The 21,475-nt window shown below is 46.0% G+C and overlaps 1 protein-coding gene and 2 long non-coding RNA genes across 7 annotated transcripts in view; 1 reads left to right on the top strand and 2 right to left on the bottom strand.

Moving 5' to 3' along the window:
- Nucleotides 1-3,104, bottom strand: part of LOC104865673 — a 4,942-nt gene extending 1,838 nt beyond the window's left edge. The window contains exons 1-4 of one of the 2 annotated variants that reach the window (XR_002025527.1): nt 2,890-3,104; nt 2,745-2,781; nt 2,398-2,520; nt 1,088-1,146 (exon numbers count right to left, since the gene is read on the bottom strand). This is a non-coding gene — a long non-coding RNA (uncharacterized LOC104865673). The remainder of the gene's footprint in view (nt 1-1,087; nt 1,147-2,397; nt 2,521-2,744; nt 2,782-2,889) is intronic. The other variant, XR_002025526.1, reaches the window with a different exon arrangement.
- Foxr1 (forkhead box R1) overlaps nt 1-21,475 on the bottom strand; it is a 61,413-nt gene that overhangs the window by 24,203 nt on the left and 15,735 nt on the right. The window lies entirely within an intron of this gene.
- LOC104865675 lies at nt 71-17,663 on the top strand. 2 transcript variants are annotated; one of them, XR_002025528.1, is made up of 6 exons: nt 71-308; nt 632-789; nt 13,849-13,949; nt 14,178-14,451; nt 14,695-14,826; nt 17,200-17,663. It is a non-coding gene; the product is annotated as an uncharacterized LOC104865675 (long non-coding RNA). The 2 variants fall into 2 exon arrangements; XR_002025529.1 differs by lacking the exons at nt 13,849-13,949; nt 14,178-14,451; nt 14,695-14,826; nt 17,200-17,663 and adding an exon at nt 1,986-2,124.

The raw sequence follows: 21,475 nt of genomic DNA, 5'->3' as shown, positions 1-21,475 counted from the left end.
CTGGAGGAGCAGAGAGTTGTCTTCTCCCTGCCCTGCCGAGCTGCTCACTGGCTGCTCCGGAGGCTGGGCTTTGTGGTCTCCATGGAAACCATTAGTTGCTAAGCAACTGGAGCATCATCTGTGCTGAGCTCTCGCATCTAATTATCCCATCACAGCAGCCGAGGAGGGTTTGGGGAGCTGAGAGGAGGGGGAGGCCAAGCACTGGAGCAAGAGGATAACTCTTTTAGCAAAGCAGATTCATTGACAATGCTGAAGTCATTTAAAGTCACAGCATCTTGTTCCTCAGGAGGATTTACCAATGTCTTGGAGTAAGCGAAGTGGGGCCACCTGGCTGAGGTCTCTCTTCTGTATTTCCTTTTTCTCAGCTCTCTCCCCCTTGATTTTTGATTCTAAACTCTCTCAAGTTCTCTCCCTCCTCCCAAATCTCCAATTCAGCCAACAGACATTTATTGAGCACCAAGGATATCCCTGGAACTGTATTAGACACCAGGGACATAGCAGTAAGCTAAGCTTCTGCTTTCAAAGAACTTCCCTAATTTCTCTATTTTATCCAGGCTAGAAAATTACCTCCTAAAATAGACCTCCTCTTTCTGGACCATGACACCTTTTCTCTCTCTCCCTTCAACTATAGTAGTTTTAGAATCCAAGTCTGGCTGTTCTACCCATGGATCTCACTCCACAGCACCACACCTCTGCTGCCCTGCCAACCAGAAAAACACATCCACAGGCACCCAGATCTCTGAGGGCAACGATTGTCCCTATGTTGACAGAGGTGCCATAGAGCTTTAGGTGAGTCACTTTGAACCTCAAGTTTTTCTCCTTGAAAATTCTTCCTTTACCTGAAGATCTAGCAGGATATGACAGTAGGGCCAGGGATTTAGCTCAGTGGTTCCTGCACCTGCCTCACAAGTGCAAGGACCTGAGTTCGATCCCTAGTACCAAAAAAAAAAAGATATGACAGTATAAAGATGCTTTAAAATAAGGATACAGAATGGATTAGTGTCATAATCTTTAGGATTCTGTGCAAGGCCCTGGGTGTATACAAGGGAACCCTGAGGGCTTGACCTTAGCGGTCAGCAGTGCTCACCAAATGTCAGTCTGCAGGGAAGTGGTGAAACTGGTCTCTGGGATCTAAGGCTGGAAAGGCTGCAGCAATGAGACAATGCGTATCATTCAGGATGGATGAAACATGGGTACCAAATGCCCACCCTCTTCTCTCTCTCTCTTTTTTTTTTTTTGACAAAGTATTGTATAACCCAGGCTGGTGGTCTAGAACTCATGATCTTCCTGCCTCAGCCTCCCAAGTGCTGGGATTACAGATGTGTGCAACCACACCAGCTACTGCTTCTCCTCCTCCTCCTCCTCCCTCCCCCTCCCCTCACTCCTCCTTCTCTTTCTCCTCCTCCTTTTCCTCTTTCTCCTTCTCCTTCTTCTTTTCTCTTTTCTTTTTTCTGCAGTACTGGGCACTGGAACCAGATCCTTTGTACTGAGTTATATCCCCAGACCTTTTTATTTTTGATTTTGATACAGGTTCTCATTAACTTGCTAAGTTGCTTAGGCTGGGCATAAATTTATGATCCTCCTGCCTCAGCCTCCTAGAGTGCTATGATTATTTATTTATTTAGTTTGGTTTTTTGAGACAGGGTCTCACTGTATATAGTTCAGGCTGACTTTGAACTCACTATGTACCCAAGCTGGCCTTGAACTCATGGGATTCTCCTGCCTCAGCTTCCTGAGTGCTGAGATTACCACCATGCCTGGCATCCTCTCCTTTTTATTAATCTGTATTACAAATGAAAATTACGGGCACAGAGACAATAAATGACACTCCCAGGGGCACTGAGTAGATAGGGCATGAGGTTGGATGGTTGCATCTTCAGCTGTGTCTGATGCAAAGGCAGATGTTGGAGACAAGGGGGAGGGAACTGAGACATAGACCAGCTGTTCCCTGAATGCCAAGAATGCCATAAGGACCAATCACACAGGAACTGCTTGTCCGTCCATCCATCCATCAATCCAACATTTGTTGAACACCTCCTTCAGTGGGCACCATGCTGGATGCTAAGGTACTGAGAGGAAGAGATGCAGTTCCTTCTTACAGCCTGCTGAGTTGTGAAGAATAAACCAGAGTTGATCATTGATATTTGTTTTGTTGTTGTTGTTGTTTTGTTTTGTTTTTTGCTTTTTGTATTTTTTTTTTTTTTGAGACAGGGTCTCACTATGTAGTTGAAACTGACCTGGAACTCACTATGTAGCCCAGGCAGATCTCGAACTCACAGCGATACTCCTGCCTCAGCCTCCCAAGAGTGCTGGGATCACGGGTGTGCGCCACCACGCCCTGTGATCTTTGATATTTGGAAGGAGGGAGTAGTATGCAAGAAGGAAAATCATCCTCACACCTGGGAACTGTGCTGATACACTGTAGCTAGGAAGAGGATTCAGCATGGAGCTGGTGAGCGCAACAGCCACTGGCTGGGTCATCAGGCTTTGTATCTGATGTCTAGGGTCGTGGTTTTTACCCTAAAGAAAGCAGAAAAGCTGTTGGGGGTGCAGTTGTGCAAAGCTCATTCTGGCAAGAGTGTGTGTGTGGGGTTGGCAGGTGAGACACCAGGCAAAGAGTCTGGATGAGGAGCAAAGTGATCAAGGGAAGACAGGCAGTACATGTGGGACGGAGATGGAGACGAGCGCAGGGATGTTAAAGAGAGGTTGACAGGAGATGGTGACTGATTGCAGAATGTACTTACGGAAGGAAGAATCAAGATTGATTTCCAGATGTATGGGCTGGAACAGATTTGAAAGATGGGGTGGGAGAAGAAAGCTCCTTTGGGGATCGGTTAAGTCTGAGGTATTGTGATTGCCAGCCTCCAAGAAGGCCCTAATGCTCCTTACCTTCTGTGCTTGTGGCCCTCTCTGTGTGGCTCCTTCTGTTGTCAAGGCCAACAGAATACGCAGAAGTAGCCCAGTGTAATGGTGCATGACTGTCCTACCAGCACCCAGGAGGCTGAAGCAGGAGGATCCCTTGACCCAGGAACTCAAGACTAGCCTGGGGACCATAGTGTGAGGCCATGAGGACCTGAAGAAGCTGAAGGGATGTGATGGAGCTCACTCCTGGAGGCAAATCGGAAAAGGCAGTCACAGTCCTGCTAGGACCCTACAGAGGGGGTGAGGTCCTCTGTGGGGCACCAGGCAACTGTGTGTGACCGGGCAAGCTTGGAAGGAGGGGCTCTTAGCAGGGCCTTCCCATGGCTGGCCAGGATGACACCTCTGTCTCACCTTTTGTGAGATGCTCTGAGCTGGATTCACCCAAGTAAGGCTCTTCCAGATTCCCGACCCTAGGAATAAAAGATGGCATTGCTGAGTCACCAAGGGTGGGGCGGTGTGCTGTGTGGTGATAGTGAATTAATACAGGCACCTCGGACGATGTCTAGGAGGACAGAGTCATAGTGGAGTGGACGAGTCTGGAGCCCACAGCGGGACAGAGAGGGAGTGGTGGCCGGTGATTCAAATCATGAGGCCAGCCGTGATGGTACACACCTGTAGTCCCAGCACTTGGGAGGCTGAGGCAGGAGGAATGCTGCAAATTTGAGGCCAGCCAGGGCTACATAGTGAGTTTAAGGCCAGACTGAACTATATGCCACATAGCAAGCCCTATCTTGAAAAACAAAACAAAACAAGAAAATTAGGAAAACCGGAAGGAGCTGGGTGGGTATGGTGGTACACACCTGTAATTTTTGCACTTTGGCGGCTGAGGCAGGGTGATCTCAAGTTCAAGCCAGACTAGACTATACAGCGAGAACTTTTCTCAAACAAACAAACAAACAAACAAAAAACAAAACACCAAAAAACTAAAGAAAAACCAAGTGGGAGTGGATAGAGTTCCAAACGTACATGCCAAGTGACATGAATTTCCAGATTGAAGTGAAGGACTGAGAAATGTCCCCTGGGCCTGGAAACTTGGGGTCCCACATTGGGAGAGCTGCTTTCCTGCAGGTGAGGGTGGCAGAAGCCAGATTTAGAGGAAAGAGGTAACTGGGAGCTGAGGATCTAGAGCTAGAGCACTGGCTGGCTCTTTGACATTGTTGCTCTTTCCTTCTCCCACTGCGGTGCTGGGGATGGAGACCCCCTACCCCCTTACATAGCTAGGAACCCTGCACTCAGCCACTGAGCCGCACCCCGGCCCCAAGACAGCTGTCTACATGAGCTTGGCTAGGAAGGAAGGAGGACAGTAAGAAAGAAGAGTTTGGGGTATAGGAAGGTCTTGCCTACCATGCCTGGCTTTGTTTATTTTGTGTTAAAGAAAGAGGGCCAGGGATTTAGCTCAGTGGTTCCCCACCTGCCTCGTAAGCACAAGGTCCTGTTTGATCCCTGGTACCAAAAATAAATAAATAAATAAGATATAGGAAATAAATGGGTGAACAAAGAAATTTTTTTTTGAGACAGAGTCTCTGCATGTAATTCAGGCTTGCCTTGAACTCCTGGCAATCCTCCTGCCTCAGCCTCCTAAGTGCTGGGATCACAAGTGTGTGCCACCATTCCTGGTGAGCTGGGTAAAATCGATGAGGAAGAAAACAAGGTTCTGTTCAGTGGTGCAAAGGAGTGTGCCTTCCTGCAGGTGAAGAGTGGGGCAGTAACAATGAAATGCGTGGGGAGTTTGGGTGGGAAAAGCAGGGCAGGGAGGCATATGTTAAGAGAGGGCCTGAATGCCTGTTTTTTGCTTTTTTGGATTTTTCCTGGAAAGTAAGAGTTTGGGGGCCAAAAAGGTCAAGAGTTTGAAATAGCTGTTGTTGGGGGTGGGAGCTGTAGTTCTAAGAGCACTGAGGAAGGCTGTGTTGGGTGGGAACAGCCCAGCTGAGCTTGGGGACCACTGGCCTTGGGGGCAACTACTCTATTAGTCAGGGTTCTCCTGAGAAACAGAACCAACAGGATGTGTGTGTATATATAGAGAGTTTATTTTAAGGAACTAGCTCACATGGTTGTAAGCCTTGGCAAGTCCAAAAGCTGATGGGGGAGGCTGGCAGGCTGAAGACTCAGGAAGGAGTCAGTCTACTGGCAAAATTCCTTCTTTTGGGGTGGAGGTCAGTCTTTATTCTCTTAAGGCCTTTACTTGATTAAATGTAGCCCACCCACATTATGAAGAATAACCTGCTTAAATCCATCCACTGAAACGTTACATCAGCTAGGCATAGTGTTGCCCGCCTGTAACGCCAGCATTCTGGGAGGCTGAGGCAGGAGGATTGCTATGAGTTCTAGGCCAGCCTGGACTCATAGGGAGACCCTGTCTCAAACAAAAATCCTGAAAGCAGGCTTTTATGCCTTTCCTCATAATAGCCTGCCATGTGTTTTTTAGTGTGTAGTTTTCTCCTCTTTTACTTGGCCCAAGCTCACTCTGCAAAGCCATTTTCTCCCACACTCTTCACTTTTTTTGTGGCGGGTGGCATTTTGAAACAGGGTCTCATTATATAGTTGAGATTGCCCTGGAACTCACTATGTAGCCCAGGCTGGTCTTGAACTCACAGCGATCTTCCTACCTCAACCTTCTGAGTGTTGTGATTACAGGCATGTGCCACCACACCTGGCTTTCTTCTTCTTCTTATTTTTAATTAGGGTCTCACTCTGTAGTTCAGGCTGGCCTTGAACCCATGGAAATCCTCCTGCCTCAGCCTCTCAAGTGTACTGGGATTGCAGGTGTGCTCCACCATGTCTGGCTCTCGCTCTTCACTTTTACTTTTTCTAATAAATTTTGCTGCTGAAAACAAACAAACAAACAAACAAACAGAATAATAAGATCCAAATCAGGCACAGTAATGCATGCCTATAATGCCAGCACTCTGGAGGCTGAAGCAGGAGGATATCCACTAGTTTGAGGCCAGCCTGAACTACATGGTGAGACCTTATCTCAGAACATCAAAAAAAGTCAGGTCCAGGCTAGGGGCAGACAGCAGGGGTAGGCAGGAGGGGAAGGCACCCTGAGAAGACATGGGGTCAGGTAGAAGAGGGGTTAGGAGAAGTGGAGAGCAAGGTGTGTAGACTGGGACAGGACATCGGGCATGGCAGCTAAGAACAAGAAGCCGGGGTCCTCAGTCCACTTGGGTGGATCACAGGACAGGGCAGGGGCTGCAGACCATCAGCTCTAGGGTTAGACAGACAACAGGAGCATCAGCAGGAGTGGGTGGGGAGCCCCACCCGCTCACCTCCAGAGGCTCTGAAGAGTTGCCTCAGCAGACAGCAGCCTAGTGTGACCAGGACTTGTGGTTTCCCTTTTTATTTTCATTTATTTTTTGTGTCTTTCCTTTTTAAAGTAAACCTGCTCTTGTTTGTTTGTTTGTTTGTTTTGTTTTGTTTTGTGTTTTTGTACCAAGAATTGAACTCAGGGCCGCGAGCTTGCCAGGCAGGCAGTGTACTGCTGAGCTACATCCCCAGCCCTATTTAAGTGAAGTGTGTGTTTGTGTGTGTGTGTGTGTTCCTATTTGTGTCTTTATTTTATATATATGTGTGTGTGTGTGTATGTGTGTGTTTTGTTTGTTTTGGTATCGGGGATAGAACTTGGGACCTTGTACTTGTGAAGCAGTGGCAGAACCACTGAGCTAAATCCCTGGCCCTTATTTAAGTGTTTAAAGACAGTCTCAATATGTAGTCCAGGGAGGCCTTGAACTTGTTACATAGCCCACTGTGGTCTTGAACTTGAAATCTTCCTGAGTATGGGATTGTGGGCATGTGCTACCACACTCTGATTTTTTCTTTCTTTTGGGGCGGGGGTAAGTACTGAGGATTGAAGCCCTTAAGCTAGTCAAGTGCCCTACTACTGAACTACATCTCCATCCTTTTTTTTTTCTTTGGTTTTTTGAGACAGGGTCTCTGTATGTAGTTGAGATTGACCGGACCTCACTATGTAGCCCAGGCTGGTTTTGAATTCACAGTGATCCTCCTGCCTGAGCTTCCCAAGTGCTGGGATTACAGGCGTGTGCCACCATGCCCCGCTTTTTAGAGGTGTTTTTTGTTGTTGTTATTTTTAATCCAACTCTGGGTCCTTGTGCTTGTAAGGCAGGCAGCAGAACCACTGAGCTAAATCCCCAGCCTCTGAGCTAAATCCCCAGTCCTCCATCCTTTTTTATTTTGAGGCAGGGTCTTATTAAATTTCCCAGGTTGGCCTTAAACTTGCAATCTTCCTGCCTCAGCTTTCTGACCAGGTGACGTTACAGGTGGATACCACCTTGCCCAGTGAAAATGCATTTTTTTTTTTTTTTGAGACAGAGTCTTGCTATGCAGTTCAGGTTGGTTTTGAGCTCACCAGTGATCCTCCTGCTTTAGCCTCACAAGTGCTGGGATTATAGGGGTGTACCACCACGCCTGGCTAACAATGCATTCTTGAGAGAACTAATCCATTCCCAAGATAACTAAGCAATTCCTGCCAGACAGAGAATAATCTCTTCCTAAAAATTTCACCTCCTTGATGTAATCACTCCTTGCTAGGCTTCACCTTTATTTATTTATTTTTGGTACCGGAGATCAAACTCAGGACCTTGTGCTCTTGAGGCAGACGGTGGAACCACTGAGCTAAATCCCCGGCCCCAAGGCTTCACCTTTAAAATCACCCCCCACCTTACTTACAGTCACACTGGGGATCAGGCTTCTAGCACGCAAAGCTTGGCAGACAAACTATATCCAACCATAGAAGAAGGATATTTGGGGCTACGGGGAGAGAAGCTGCAGGGTCCTAGAAGCAGTAAAGGGTTTAGTGCAGCAGCAGCAGATCCCTGAGAATGGGGATTGCAGAGGACTGGGATGGAAATGGAGGTGAGGAGTTGCTGTGGGGCAAGCCTGACCTACAGGCCCGCTGCACACATGAGGAGTCTCTGACAGGGTTTGCCCAAGTTCAGTTGCAAAAGGATTAAGGCTAGGTGGATGCCAGGAGTGGTGGTGCACACCTGTAATCCCAGCTCCTCAAGAGGCTGAGGCAGAATGTTTATAAGTTTGAGTCTAGCCTGATCAATTTACTGAAAGCCTGTCTCAAAATAAAAAATAAAGAGGGCTGGAGTGGCTCCACCATCTGCCTTGCAAGCGCAGGGACCCAAGTTCGATCCCTGGTACCAAAAAAATAAAAAATAAAAAAATTAATAAAGAAGGCTGGAGATGTAATTCAGTGGTAGAGCACTTGTCTAACATGTGTGAGTAACTCAGTGGTAGGGCACTTATCTAATATGTGCGAGGCCTTGAGTTTGATCCCCAGTACCATAAAAAGGGGCGAGGAGTTTGCCAGGCATGGTGACCATACCTGTAATCCCAGCACGCAGGAGGCTGAGGCAGGAAAATCACTGGGATCTGGAGGCCAGCCTGAACTATATGGTGAGACCCGTCTCAAAACAACAACAACTACAACAACAAATAAGCCCAAAAGTGGGGAGGGGGCACCTGAATTAACACAAATTAATATAGTGAATAAATAGCTTTGTGGCAGCCACTGTCGTTAGCTAAGCTCTGGACACTCAGAGGTAAGATAGACCTCAACGAGGGCTGGGAATTTAGTTCAGCGGTGCTACCACCTGCCTCGCAAGCACAAGGTCCCGAGTTCAATCCCTGGTACAAAAAAAAAAAAAAAAAAAGATAAAGCTCAGTGAAATTAAGGTCTGGTGGGGGAAACAGTGAGAAGTCCTGGTGCTACGCTGCATGGGAAGTCACAATAACAGCTGTTATTTACTGAGCACTTACCATGTGCCAAGCACTGTGCTAAGTAAGCCCTATACACAAAATTTCTTGCTTAAGAAATGACGACCTCTGTTTAATAAATGGAAAGAAAAAAAAATGACAACCTCTGTGAGGTGGGAACTGTTATTCCCATATTCTCAACAAGGAAACTAAACACAGAAGTTAAATAACTAGGCAAACAGGCTCTATAGCAAGGGAACAGTTTATGTGAGCTTGAGGGATTAGAGTCTCAAAAGCAACCACACACATGCACACAAAAGTAAAAGTGAAAAATGAGAGACCACCTGGCTCTGCAAAACGAATTTGGGGTGAGTAAAAGAGGAAAAAGCAAGATTATAGTGAGCCCTGGAGGATGCAGGGCAGGATATCGTGAGGAAAACCGTGAAAGCAAGCTCTTCTTGGTGTCTTTGTCTTTTTATGCTGTGGGAAACCTGTGAGAACTTCTACATGGGACTCCTGAGAGGTGGTGCTTGGATCCCACATCTCAGGCTCACATCAGGTCTAGGTCATGGTATTGAAAACCTGCTTGAGTTCTCTCTAGAAGTCCATGCATGTGCAGGGCTTTGGGAACTTCTATGTGTGTGTCTGGGATCTTGTAACCAACAGGTCATGCCTACTTCCCCAGCCAGATTTGTCATGTCCTAATCTCCATATCATTTGCACCTGAAAGACACAAATCAATCCCCACATTTATTTATTTGTTTGTTTATTTGTTTATTGGTTTTTTGGAGACAGGGTCTCACTGTGTAGTTGAGACTGACCTGGAACTCCCTATGTAGCCCAGGTTGGTCTCGAACTCACAGTGATCCTCCTGCCTCAGCCTCCCAAGGTGCTGGGATTACAGGCATGCACCACCTCACCCGGCCCCCCATAATTCTTTATAGGGTGTTGAGGGAGGTCTCTGTCTCCTATAGTTTCTTCAAGCTGGCAGGGGTTGTAGACCCTACCTACTGGGGATTATGTGCTCTTTAGCTACTGTGGGGTGCTGTGGCTCACTGGCTGGGTTGAAGAAAGAAAAACCTGTCAGAAAACAAGAAAGATGTTAATGATCATTTAGCTTCACTATTAGCCCAAAAATGAGGGGCAGGTCAGATTTCCATGCTTCTTGTAGCTGCACCAGAGTCTTGCTTTTGAAAGAGAAATCTCAAGTCTTCCAGAGTCTCCCAGGAGAAACTTCCTCCTTTTGGGTGATCTTGTTCTTTAAATAGTTCAGATAGGACTGGCTTTATTCTGTTTGTTTTGTTGCTGTTGTTGTTGTTGTTTGGTACTGGAAATCAAACTTGGGACTTTGCACTTGCGAGGCACGTGGCAGCACCACTGAGATAAATGCCTGGCCCTGGACTGGCTTTATTCTAAAGATGAAACCAATTGTGTATCTCTGCCACCTTTATTGAAGTGGTGTGGCAAGGATCACTGAGAAGGGGCCCTTCCATTTTGGCTTTAATTGGTCAGTAGGTATCCTCTTTCTCTAAATTTTTACAAGCACTTGATCTCCAGGATGGACAGTAGGTGGTTCTCCTGGGCCAGGAGCTGTCAAGACTCTGTTCCTAAACATTTGGGTAGCCTGTTGTACTAGGCCAAGATTAATGAGATATTGTAAGAGCTTCTGGGTCTACTGTCATATCAGAGAATAGAAATGGCCTCTCCTATAACATCTCAAATGGGCTCAAATTTAGCCCATTTTGGCGCATGTTATAAACTCTCCTAAGCACTGTTGGCAGCAGTTGGAGCCAAGACTCAGACATCTCTTGGTAAAGTTTTGCCAGGACTCACTTTAGGGTCTGGTTGGCTCTCTCTACCTCTCCAGAAGACTGAGGCCCACTTCCCATGTAGAATTTTTATTGCTTGTCACTATGTCCATTGAGGAAGAACTAGAAAGGTTCCTCAGGAACTGGAATAGGGCTAGGGCCTTGAGGGGCTGCAGGGCTGTCTTTCTTGCTTCCTTATCAGCCTTTTGATTTCCCAAGGAGACTTCAGACATGTCTCTTTGGTGCCCTTAACAGTGCATGACTGAAACCTGCCTGGGAATATCAACTGCCTCCAGAAGGTGTAGAATTTCCTGCCTATGTTTTACAGATGATTGACAAAGCTACTTCCATCAGTGAGCTGCACCTCCTCAGGATCTTGGAGAGACACGCACTGATGTCCTTCCTACTTGTGTAGGTCTGGGAGATCACTTGTTCACAAGAGTGGCTACTTTCTGGGCCAGTAGGTATCAAAGAAGCGGGGTTAATCATACTTCAAGTTTTTATAATAACATGAGGGGCCTCTAGGAGCACACTTGGTAAGCTATACTGCTGTTAACCACAAGTAACATTCTGTCTCCAGAATAGTTCTGACCCGGTGGTGAGGCAGGACTTCTAATCTCTGTCCCATAGCTAATTTTGCAGCATCTTCTGTTAGTACAGTTGCAAATATGATCTGATCAGAGGTTCCTTTGACTCTAACTATGGCTATTGATCCAGAGGAGGGTTTTTTAGAGAAGTAAGTCAAAACAAAATGAAGTAATTGAATTAGCTCACTCATGATGGCTAAGATCACCCAGGGTTCCTTGGAGGAGATGCTGATGTCTGAGGACAGGGGCATTGCAGGCTCTCCTGGGCCTCTTCAGTCATCAGAGTAGGAAAAGAGGATTCTGGCAGGCCTAGCCCTTCTCTGGGATGGGGACAGGCAAACCTCCAGTGCCAAGAGTCAGGAGCATTAGCTGTCTCACATACACAGCAGGGCCCAGGAGGAGGCTTGGTGAAGTTGCATACTCCATTTGCAGTCTTCTTGCACTTGAAACAAGCACCTCAGTTGTCCTTCGAGTTTTTCCTAGATGACCGGGGTGGGCTGAAGGCATTGCCAATTGTGACAGCTGTAATCTCTTTTATTTTATTTTATTTTTTATTATTATTACTTTTTTGAGTCAAGGTCTCGCTTTGTAGTTTAGGCTGGTTTTGAACTCACTATGTAGTCCGGGCTGGCCTCAAACTCATGGAGATCCTCCTCTCTCAGCCTCTCAAGTGCTAGGATTACAGGTGTGTGCCACCACGCCTGTCAACTGCTATAATCTTCTCATTTTTCTTTTATCTGTCCTCTGGTCCCAATTTTTGAACATGGAAAAAGCCTTGTTCAGCAACTGAGCCAAAGGTGTCTGTGGGCCCATCTGAAGTTTTTGTAGCTTATGCCGAATATCTGTGGCTGCTTGATAGATGAAAGGATATCCCACAAGTACATCTCCCTCCCTGGAAGATGGCTTTATATTAGTATATTTACAAAAGAGTCAACACACCTCTTTGTCTCCCTGGTACGAGCAGCTAGCACATCAGACATCATTCTTAGTCCCCCTCTATTTTTATAGTCCCTGTTTGGTTCTGTTGGAGGGAGAATAACCTTTCCAGGGTGGTTTCTTTCCCTTTTTAAGGCACATTGTCCATTTGCATAGTTCCTAGCCTTTTGTACATCTGTAACTGAAGAAGGGGCCTGATTTATTGGCCTGGGAGGTGGTGGAAGAGACCTCATAGTATCATCAAACAGATCAATCAGAGAAACTCACTGCCCCCCTAGAGACAAGTGAGGGTTCCAGGACAGGGCCATCCTCTTAGTTTTTGAGACTTTCCTGTGATAAAGAGTCACAAACTCCTGTATATAAGATATGTCATTCCACCTTTTATATTTTAAGCAGAAATGCTATAATTGGAGAATAGTCTCATAGCCTGGCCAGGGAGTTAGCTCAGTGGTGCCGCTGCCTGCCTCATAAGCACAAGGTCCAGAGTTGGATCCCTGGTACAAAAGAAAAAAAGAGAAGCTTTTGTATAGTCTCATAGTTTAAAGTGCCATCTTGTACTCATCTTTTGCCACCTTCCAGTTTGTACTGAACCCACACCGTATTGCATTAGTAGATAAACTGTTTCTATTTTATTTGTTTGGTTTTTTTTGTTTGTTTGTTTTTTGAGACAGGGTCTCACTAGGTAGTTGAGACTGACCTGGAACTCACTTTGTAGCCCAGGCTGGTCTCAAACTCACAGTGATCCTCCTGCCTCAGCCTCCTGAGTGCTGGGATTACAGGCGTGCGCCACCACTCCCAGCCTAAACTGTTTCTATTTTAGATTGAAAGGACCAAACCTTCTCCAGTCATCAAGAGTATGGCCTAGTAGAGAAGTCTGAAAACCGCATGGTGCTGAGGTCCACAGCGTCTTCTACTGGGGGCCTATGCCAAAGTGTTACCGGGTAGCTCCTTCTAAAAGTGCCTCATCAGTTACACAGCACTGGGTTTGGGGTTGCTTGCTGTCCTTCTGGAGATGATTTCCAGGTTATTCTTGTCTCAAACAAGGAATTGAATTAAATGAGCAAAGAGCAGTGAAAAGTTTATTTGAAGAGTGAGGGATAAACTGGCTCTGCAGAGCAAGCGTGGGGTGAGTAAAAGAGGAAAAAGCAAGATAAAAGTATACTCTGGAGGACAAAAGAAACTGTAAGAAGAGAGCTATGATATCCTTATTTATTTATTTTTGAGACAGGGTCTCATTTTATAGTTCAGGCCTTGAACCGACTATGTAGCCTCAACTGGCCTCAAATCTGCTGGGATTGTAGGCATGAACCACTACGCCTGGCAGAGGGTTTTTATTTATTTATTTATATTAAGTTTATTGGTACTTTTTAAGTATACAGTACAGTTGCATTCATCATTGGGATCTTGTGCCTTTACATGGTGTATCTTGATTCTTATTTTCCCCCATACCCCTGCCTTCCCTTCACCCCCCCACCCTTCCCTATTTACAAAGACTTTGTTTCCATTTTTTCCTTTTCTCATATGTTTTCCTTTCCCTTCTTTCTTTTCCCCACCTGCCTTCCTCACCCCCCCACCCTTCCCTATTTACAAAGACTTTGTTTCCATTTTTTCCTTTTCTCATATGTTTTCCTTTCCCTTCTTTCTTTTCCCCTACCCTTCTGACTTCCCATATTCCTTTGGACCTTTTCTTCCTATTTCACGTTATCAATTATACTATTTAAACCTTATTTACACTTTTAGCTTCTCACACCAGAGAAACTATTTGGTATTTGCACATGTGTGTCTTGTTTATTTCACTTAAGAGTATAGCCTCAATATGCAAAGGATGGGGGGGTACCGAGGATCAAACTCGGGTTCTTGCTCTTTCGAGGCAGGTGGTGGAACCGCTGAGCTAAATCCCCGGCGCAAAGGATTTTTAAATGGAGCATCTGATGGTCAGATTTATGTCCCTGCTGCAGTGAGAAGATTGCGTTGGGTGAGTAGGTAGGAGACACCTACCTCTAAAGGCCAAAGATAAAAGAGATTTGGAGGGAGGGCAAGACTGACAGGACCTGGTGATGGCAAGGCTGGGAGGACTAGAGAGGAGTGGAGAGCAGACAGAGGAGGCCTCCCAGGACCTGGCTTGGTGGCTGGGTGGAGGATGGTCCTGTCACTATCTGGGGAATAGACACATGGGAAGATTCAGTTTTTAACTTGCTCACAGAGCCTGAAGGACACTGAGGTGGAAGAGGTTCAAGTGGCTGGATCTGCTCTCCGGAGCACAGAGACCGACAGTGCAGGTGCTGACAGCTGAATCCTTGGAGAGGAGGGCATGCCTGTGAGAAGCCACGGGCACGGACACAGCCAGGGAGCCCCAACTCCGGACAGAGAAAAGTGGGGCCTGCAGACAAGATGGAGAAGCTTTCATAAAAGAAAAGAGCCAGGAGAGAGTGGTGTCCTGGGTGTCCAAAGAGAAAACTATGCAGGGGCTTGTGCAGGTGCTTGAGGACTGCAGGGACTCAGACAGCTTTGAAAGCTGCTCCCTAAGCTTGGCAAGGGGCACCTTGGGAGAGCCCTTCAGACTGGAGGGTGTGTAAGGGGAACTGGGGTGGGCAAGAGGACACTGAAGGATAAGAGGCTGTGGAGCTGGGTTTGTAACCCCATGAAAGGCCGAGGCCAGAGAGCCTGGGCAGAGCAGGTGGGGGCAGGGAAGAGCTGATCCTCATGCTCCCCTCTTGCAGGTCTGCAGTCCTTCTTGGTCCCAGTTGGGACCCCTCATGGACTGTCAGCAGGCACTTGTGATGGACAGAGCAGAGATGGGGAAGGCTTCCTGGGAATGGGTGGAGTATGGAGGCTGGAATGATACAACAGAGGTGAGTCCTGGGCCAAGGGACCAAACTGTGACATTTTACCCCCTCTGGAGTGCAGTGTACCTCCAGGTTAGGGTGTCTCCTGAGCCAGTCCCCAGGGAGAACCAAGAGACGCTTCAAGGCAGCCACCAGCAGGAAAGCAAGGTATGATGGGAAGGGGCCAGGGATGCCTTTGAGTCCCATCCCATCCTCCTGAGGGGCAGGCATGCTGTCCTGCCCTAAGAAGGGTGGTCTTGGCACAGCTGCCCAGGCCACAGCCAGTCTCCCACCTCCCCAGGCCCTGCTTGATATGCACATCAGATACCGGTGCCCTTTGCAAAACTGTTATTTGTACAGAAGTCCCAGGGAGGAGGAGGGAGGAAAGACACTCTGCTCTCTGCTGTCCTCCCTCCCACCACTTCCGCTTGCAGGGACCTGTAGGCAAATACCAGCTCCCAGTCACCCCTCCTTGCCAGCTCCCTAGCTGCAGACAGGCAAACCAGAGTGTAGCACCTTCCCAGCATCCCATGTGGCCTGTCCTTGTTTGAGTTGCTCCACTGCTCTGCCGGAAGTGGCCTGGCCTCTGAGCTTCCCACTACCCACCACAGGGCCTCTCAACCCCAGAACCTCTTCCCTGTTCCCCCAGCCTTGAGCTCAGAGCTCCCCTGTACCTCCCTGCAAGCCCAGAGCCTCGCTGTCTGTGACACATTTGCCTCAGGTCTTCATTCCATTTCCAAGAATGGAGGCAGAACCAAGAACCATTCCATCCCTGGGTTGCTCCCACATGGTGGCCCTGTCCTAAGCATATAGGAAAAGCTAGGGTATTGCAAGCAGGCTACTAAGGTGGGTAGAGGGCTGGGAGGAAAGTGAGTGGGCTTTGGAGTCAGGGCTCCAGCCCGCAGGTCTACTGCTTTCCAGCTTGTGCCCTTGATGGCAGTTTCCTGTCTATAAACGGAGGTGGGAATCCTGACCTCACAGGGTGGCAGTGAGGACAAATGACAGGAGTCATAAAGAGACTAGCACAATGTCTGACACATGGTAGGTGTTTAAAACAAGTTACTCTCCTCTCTCCTCTTTGGGGCTCTGAAGAAGAGGTAGGATGAGAAGCCAGCGTCCATAGCGGGAGATCTCCAGGAGGCAAGGGGCAGGCGGGCGCGGTGGTGCACACCTGTAATCCCAGCACTGGAAGGCTGAGGCAGGACTCTGGTCAATTGTGGGGAGAAAGCACGAGCCAGAGCCCCTAGCCTGGCCTGGGAGACCCCAGGGAACGGATCCCTCACGGGTGGAGGGAGGTCTGCCTGGCGAGGGAGTCCTGATGTGGTGGGGCTGCCTCTGAGCCTGCAACACCCCGCTCACACAGTCTACCCCAACTCATAATCGGATTTATATTCCTACTCCCGCCTCTGGACCCGTCACCATGGCAACAGTTTTCTCAGTTGCACTTCATCAGCTTCTTGGCAAATCTTTTTTTCTGCCCCCTCCTTCAATCCTTCTTTTCTTCTCCTCTAGCAGTCTGCTTTCCTACAGACTCGTGTGCTCACCTGTTTCTTTAGCTCTTTGCTTCTCGGATTCTCCTCTCTTGCTTTCCCTCAAGGACTACTGCCCTCCTCTGTCCCAATCTTCTTTCTTTAGCCTCCCTCCTGTCTCTCCCTTCTCAAGTCCACGACTGAAGCAACCAGCTGGAGTCTGTTGGTCAGACAGAGCCTGCACCTCTTTTGGGATCAGGGCTGAGAAGGAGGAGTCTTGTGGGGACAGAGTTTGAGTTCCTGAAGATCTGGCCTGAGGTCTGTCTGCAGTGAGTGGCGAGCTGACGGGAGTCGGCTCCGGCTGATCTGACCAGGGAGCAGGCAGTGGTGAGCAGGGACCTTAGAAGAACTGAGCAGTTTCTTCTCTGGCCCCTGTTGGAACCAGCATAGGTCCTGCAGGGCACATCCCAAGTCACACTTGGGGACCTCAGCCATTGCTTACAGCTACCACAGGTGTGGGTTCTTCCCAAAAACCTAACTTTAGCCCTGACTCTCTCTTAAAAGTCACAGTTACCACTGCCTACCTTGTGAGTGCAAGGTCCCAAGTTCAATCCCTGGTACAAAAGCGGGGGAGGATTTAGCTTAGTGGTTCTGCTGCCTGCCTCACAGGCGCGAGGTCCTGAGTTTGATCCTCAGTACCCTCCCCCCACAAAAGTCACAGTCAAACCTTCCCACCTCCTCAATGGTCAGTTCCACTGAAGTGCCCACCACCGTGTTCAATTCAAGGGGCCTCAACATGGACCATCTTCCTCAGACCACTACCAGCCTTTGTGTTGTCCTGTCACTGCCTAGTGTGAAAGCTCTGCTGCTAACTATTAGTATTTGCATGTAGGGGCTCAAAATCTATTCAGCTTATGTTTCTGTTTCATAGGACCCAGAATGGTGCCAGGATTCCAGGGAGCATGTGCATTTCTGTTACCCTCCACATCGAGCTAGCCTCTGAGGTGTGCCAGTGCTCCTTGTGAAATGTCATTCATATCTGCGTCTGTCCCTTTGCTGTTCCATATGTGTCAACCTAGACTGAGTACTCAGCAAGCCATTACTGCAGTCCTAGAAGTGGATTTCTTTTTCTTTTCTTTCCAGCATCACATGTTCCAGATTCAACTACCTCTGAAAATGAAAGTCCCATCTGCATGAGGCTTTGGGCGGGACAGCTAAACACAAACTGTGACATTCTGCTCCTGGCTCCCCAAAAACTCTTGCATATCCCTTTATGCAAAAAAAGCATTTAGTCCATCTCTATGAGTTGCCAAAATCCTAACATAGATGCCTTACTTGGACCCATCATAAATGTAGTTCCTGGGGCCAGGGATTTAGTTCAGTGGTACTGCACTTGCCTCACAAGTACAAAGTCCTGAGTTTGATCCCTGGTACCAAAACAAAACAAAACAAAAGATATTTTCATGAATAAATATTACACTTAAAAATATATATTTCCCATCAGAACCAAGACCTATTTTAAGTACACTTTCTTTCCCTCCTCTTCACCCCACTTTTCATTTTCTTCATTATTGAGCACCTGCTATGCTCTAGACTCTAACATGTGGGGTCCCAGCCAGGCATAGTGGTGTACAACTATAGTCCCAGCACTTGGGAAGCTGAGGCAAGAGAATTGTTTTGAGTTCAAGGCCAGCCTGAACTACCCTGTCTTGAAAAACATATGGAGTCTCATTTAATCTTCATAATAAAGGAGATGTCATTCCATTTTACTGAAGAGGAATCTGGTGCTCAGAGTGGTTTTATTTGCATAAAGTTCTGCACTAATAAGCCATGGAGCTGGACCTCTGCAGAGTTCCAGAGCTGGTGTGTTGTTTTGTTTTGTTGTTTACCAGATTGTCCCTATGTAGCTCTTATAGTCAAAAACTTTTGAGTCTTTTTTTTTTCACCAGAGTCTTCTGAAGCATTTTGTGTATATGTTTTACACCCCTAGATATAGAATCCCAGGATTTTCCCTTACATGTATTTTCATCTTGTGATTTGGTCCATAATTCCAGCTGAGGTTGTCAATACAAGGAAACCAAACTGATGGGGATGGGAGATGATTCTGCCATTTTTCTAGGCCTTTCAGCTGCACACTGAACCTGGGGCTGATCACTCCACATTTGTTTAACCTGCCCGTGAGGTTCACAGCAATTTTTCCAGACCTGTGATCATCAGAGATTTCAGATTCACCATGTAACCAGGCTTCATTATCACAATTATAAACCACACGATGACTGTTTTGTTGTTGTTTTAGTACACTTTATTTTATCCCATTTCCCCCCCAAGTCCCCTCCCCTCCTATGTACAGAGGTTTGTTTCCATTTTTCCTTCTATTTCACCTTTTCTCTTGACCCTCCCTTCCTCTCTCCCTCACTCCCATGTTCCCCTTCCAATTTAAACACTTTCTTCCCATTTCCCAACATTCATTATACATTTCAAACCCTCCCTTCCTCTCTCCCTCACTCCTCCCATGTTCCCCTTCCAATTTAAACACTTTCTTCCCATTTCCCAACATTCATTATACATTTCAGTCCTTATTTCCACTTTCAGTTTCTCACACCAATGCAGTATTTAAACACGCTTGTCTGATTAATTTCACTTAAGAGAATGGACTCAAGGTCCATCCATTCAGCTAGAAATGTATGAAACCCATTCTTCTTTATGGCAGAGTAGTACTACTTCATTGTGTTAAAAAAATCTTTATTGACTTGACAGTTGATAGGCATTGGGCTGTTTCCAAGATTTAGCTATTACAAACTGTGCTGCTATAAACATGGGTGGGCATATATTGCTGTGGTATGATGTTTTAAATTCTTTCAGGAAGATACCAAGAAAAGGAAGAGCTAGGTCAAATGGAACCTCTAGTTATAGTTTTTTGAGAAATCTCTACACTGATTTCCACAGTGGTTGCACCAGTCTATACCTCCACCAACAATGGAGAAGGGTCCCTTTTTCCCCATGGCCCCTCCAGCATTTGTGATTGGTTGATTTCTTGATAGCAGCCATTCTTTCTGGAGTGAGGTGGAATCTCAGCATTGTTTTAGTTTGTGTTTCTTGAAAGACCAGTGATATTGAACACTTTTTCATATATTTATTTGCTGTTTCTACTTCTTCATCTGAGAGGTGTCTCCTCATTTCAGATGTCCATTTTTGGATTTGGTTTTTAAATTTGGGAGGTCTGATTTTTTTAGTTCATTATATATTCTAGATAGTAGTCTTTTGAGGAATAGCTGGTAAATTTTTTCCCCATGCTGTTGGTTGTCTCTTCACTCTGTTGGTGGTTTCTCTTGCTATGCAAAAGCTTTTTAATGAGATGAGATCCCAGTTGTTGATTCTTTGTAGTATTTCTCAAGCAGTCTGAATTTTGTCCATGAAGTCTTTGCCTACTCCTATGTCCTCAAGTGTTCTACCTATTCTCTCTTCCAGCAGATTAAATGTTTCTGTTTTAATATTTAGATCTTTGAGCCAGGCATGGTGGCACACACCTGTAATTCCAGCACTCAGGAGGCTGAGGCTGTGAGTTTGAGACCTGCCTGGGCTACGTAGTGAGTTCCAGGTCACTCTCAACTACATTGTGAGACCCTGTCTCAAAAAATATATTTTTAGATCTTTGATTCATTTCCATTTTATTTTATTATTATTTGTGGTGGAGCACCAGGGATTGAACTTGGGCCCTTGTGCCTGCAAGGCAGGCAGTGGAACCACTGAGCCAAATCCCCAGCCCATAGATACTTTTTTATTTTTATTTTTATTTTTGGAATAGGGGGTCAAATTCAGGTCCTTGTGTTTGCAAGTCAGGCACTGGAGCCATTGAGCTAAATCCCAGGCCCAATTTTGATTTTATGTTAGTGTGTGGTGAAAGATATGAGTCTAGTTCCAATCCTTGGCATGTGGAAAGCCAGTTTTTCCAGCACCATTTATTAAAGCAGCTATCTTTTCCAGCGAAGGTGTTTGGCTCCTTTCTCAAAGATAAGGTGGTTGAGTATGTCTGGAGTGGTTTCTGCCTCCTCCAGTCTGTTCCATTGATGCTCAGGTCTGTTCTTTTTGCCAGTACCATGCTATTTTTATCACCGTGGCTTTGTAGTATAATTTAAAGTCAGGGCTTGTGATACCTGCTGCTTTGCCTTTGTTGCCCAGAATTGCCTTTGTTATTTTAGGTCTCTAGAATTTTAGGATTGTTTTTTCTAATTCTGAGAGATATGCTGTTGAGATTTTGTTTGGGATTGCATTGAATCTATATAACAACTTTGGAAGTATGGCCATTTTCACTATATTGGTTCTTCCTACCCAAGAACAAGTGATATCTTTCCATTTTCTTTTTATTGAGTTTATTGGTACAATCTAGGTATACAATACAGTTACATTCATCATTGAGATTCTGTACCTTTACATAATAGGTCTTGATTCTCATTTTTTCCCTTTGTCCCTGCCCTCCCTTCACCCCCTCCTCCCCTCCCCATTTACAAACACTTTATTTCCATTTTTTCAGTTTCTCATATTTTTTTCCTCTCCCTTATTACCTTTCCCCCACCCTTCCCACTTTCCCTACACCTTTAGCCCTTTACTTCCTATTCCACATTATTAATTATCTCATTAGGATCCTGTGTACTATTATAGTTTTTCACACCAAAGAAACTATTCGGTATTTCAGTTAAAGAAATCTCTGTATGAACATTAAAAATAGGGAATCCTAAAATAAAACTAAAAAGGAAAGTAAAAGAGTAAAGGCAATGATGTAACATTAAAATAATCCTTAATTCTAGAGATGAAAATGGTCCCTGAATATATTTAAATTGCTTCTTGCTCTTATAGTCTTATCTTATTCTTTAGAGAATACTTTATTAGTTTCTGTAATCAAACGCGTGTAGATATGACATTACATATTTAGTACGATGTGTTATCCCTGTATACATGGAAAAAAAATAAAAATTAAAAAATTAACATTTCTAGACCAATATGGCTGTCCATTTCTGTACAATGTCAACTCAACACAGTAAATTGGGATGACTTTTTCCAAAATTGGCAGCACTGTTAAAGTTTCCCAAAATTCAATTTATATATATTTATATTTATATAAAAAGACTAATAATAGCAGTATGTTATGCATCGACAGCAGCAACAGCTTTTCCAGGTTCTGCAGTCATCTGAACAAAATTATAGACATT

Source organism: Fukomys damarensis, unplaced genomic scaffold, assembly GCF_012274545.1.
Source record: "Fukomys damarensis isolate Sample0158 unplaced genomic scaffold, DMR_v1.0_HiC HiC_scaffold_16, whole genome shotgun sequence".
Classification (NCBI taxonomy): domain Eukaryota; kingdom Metazoa; phylum Chordata; class Mammalia; order Rodentia; family Bathyergidae; genus Fukomys; species Fukomys damarensis.
This window is presented reverse-complemented; position numbering and strand designations above follow the sequence as displayed.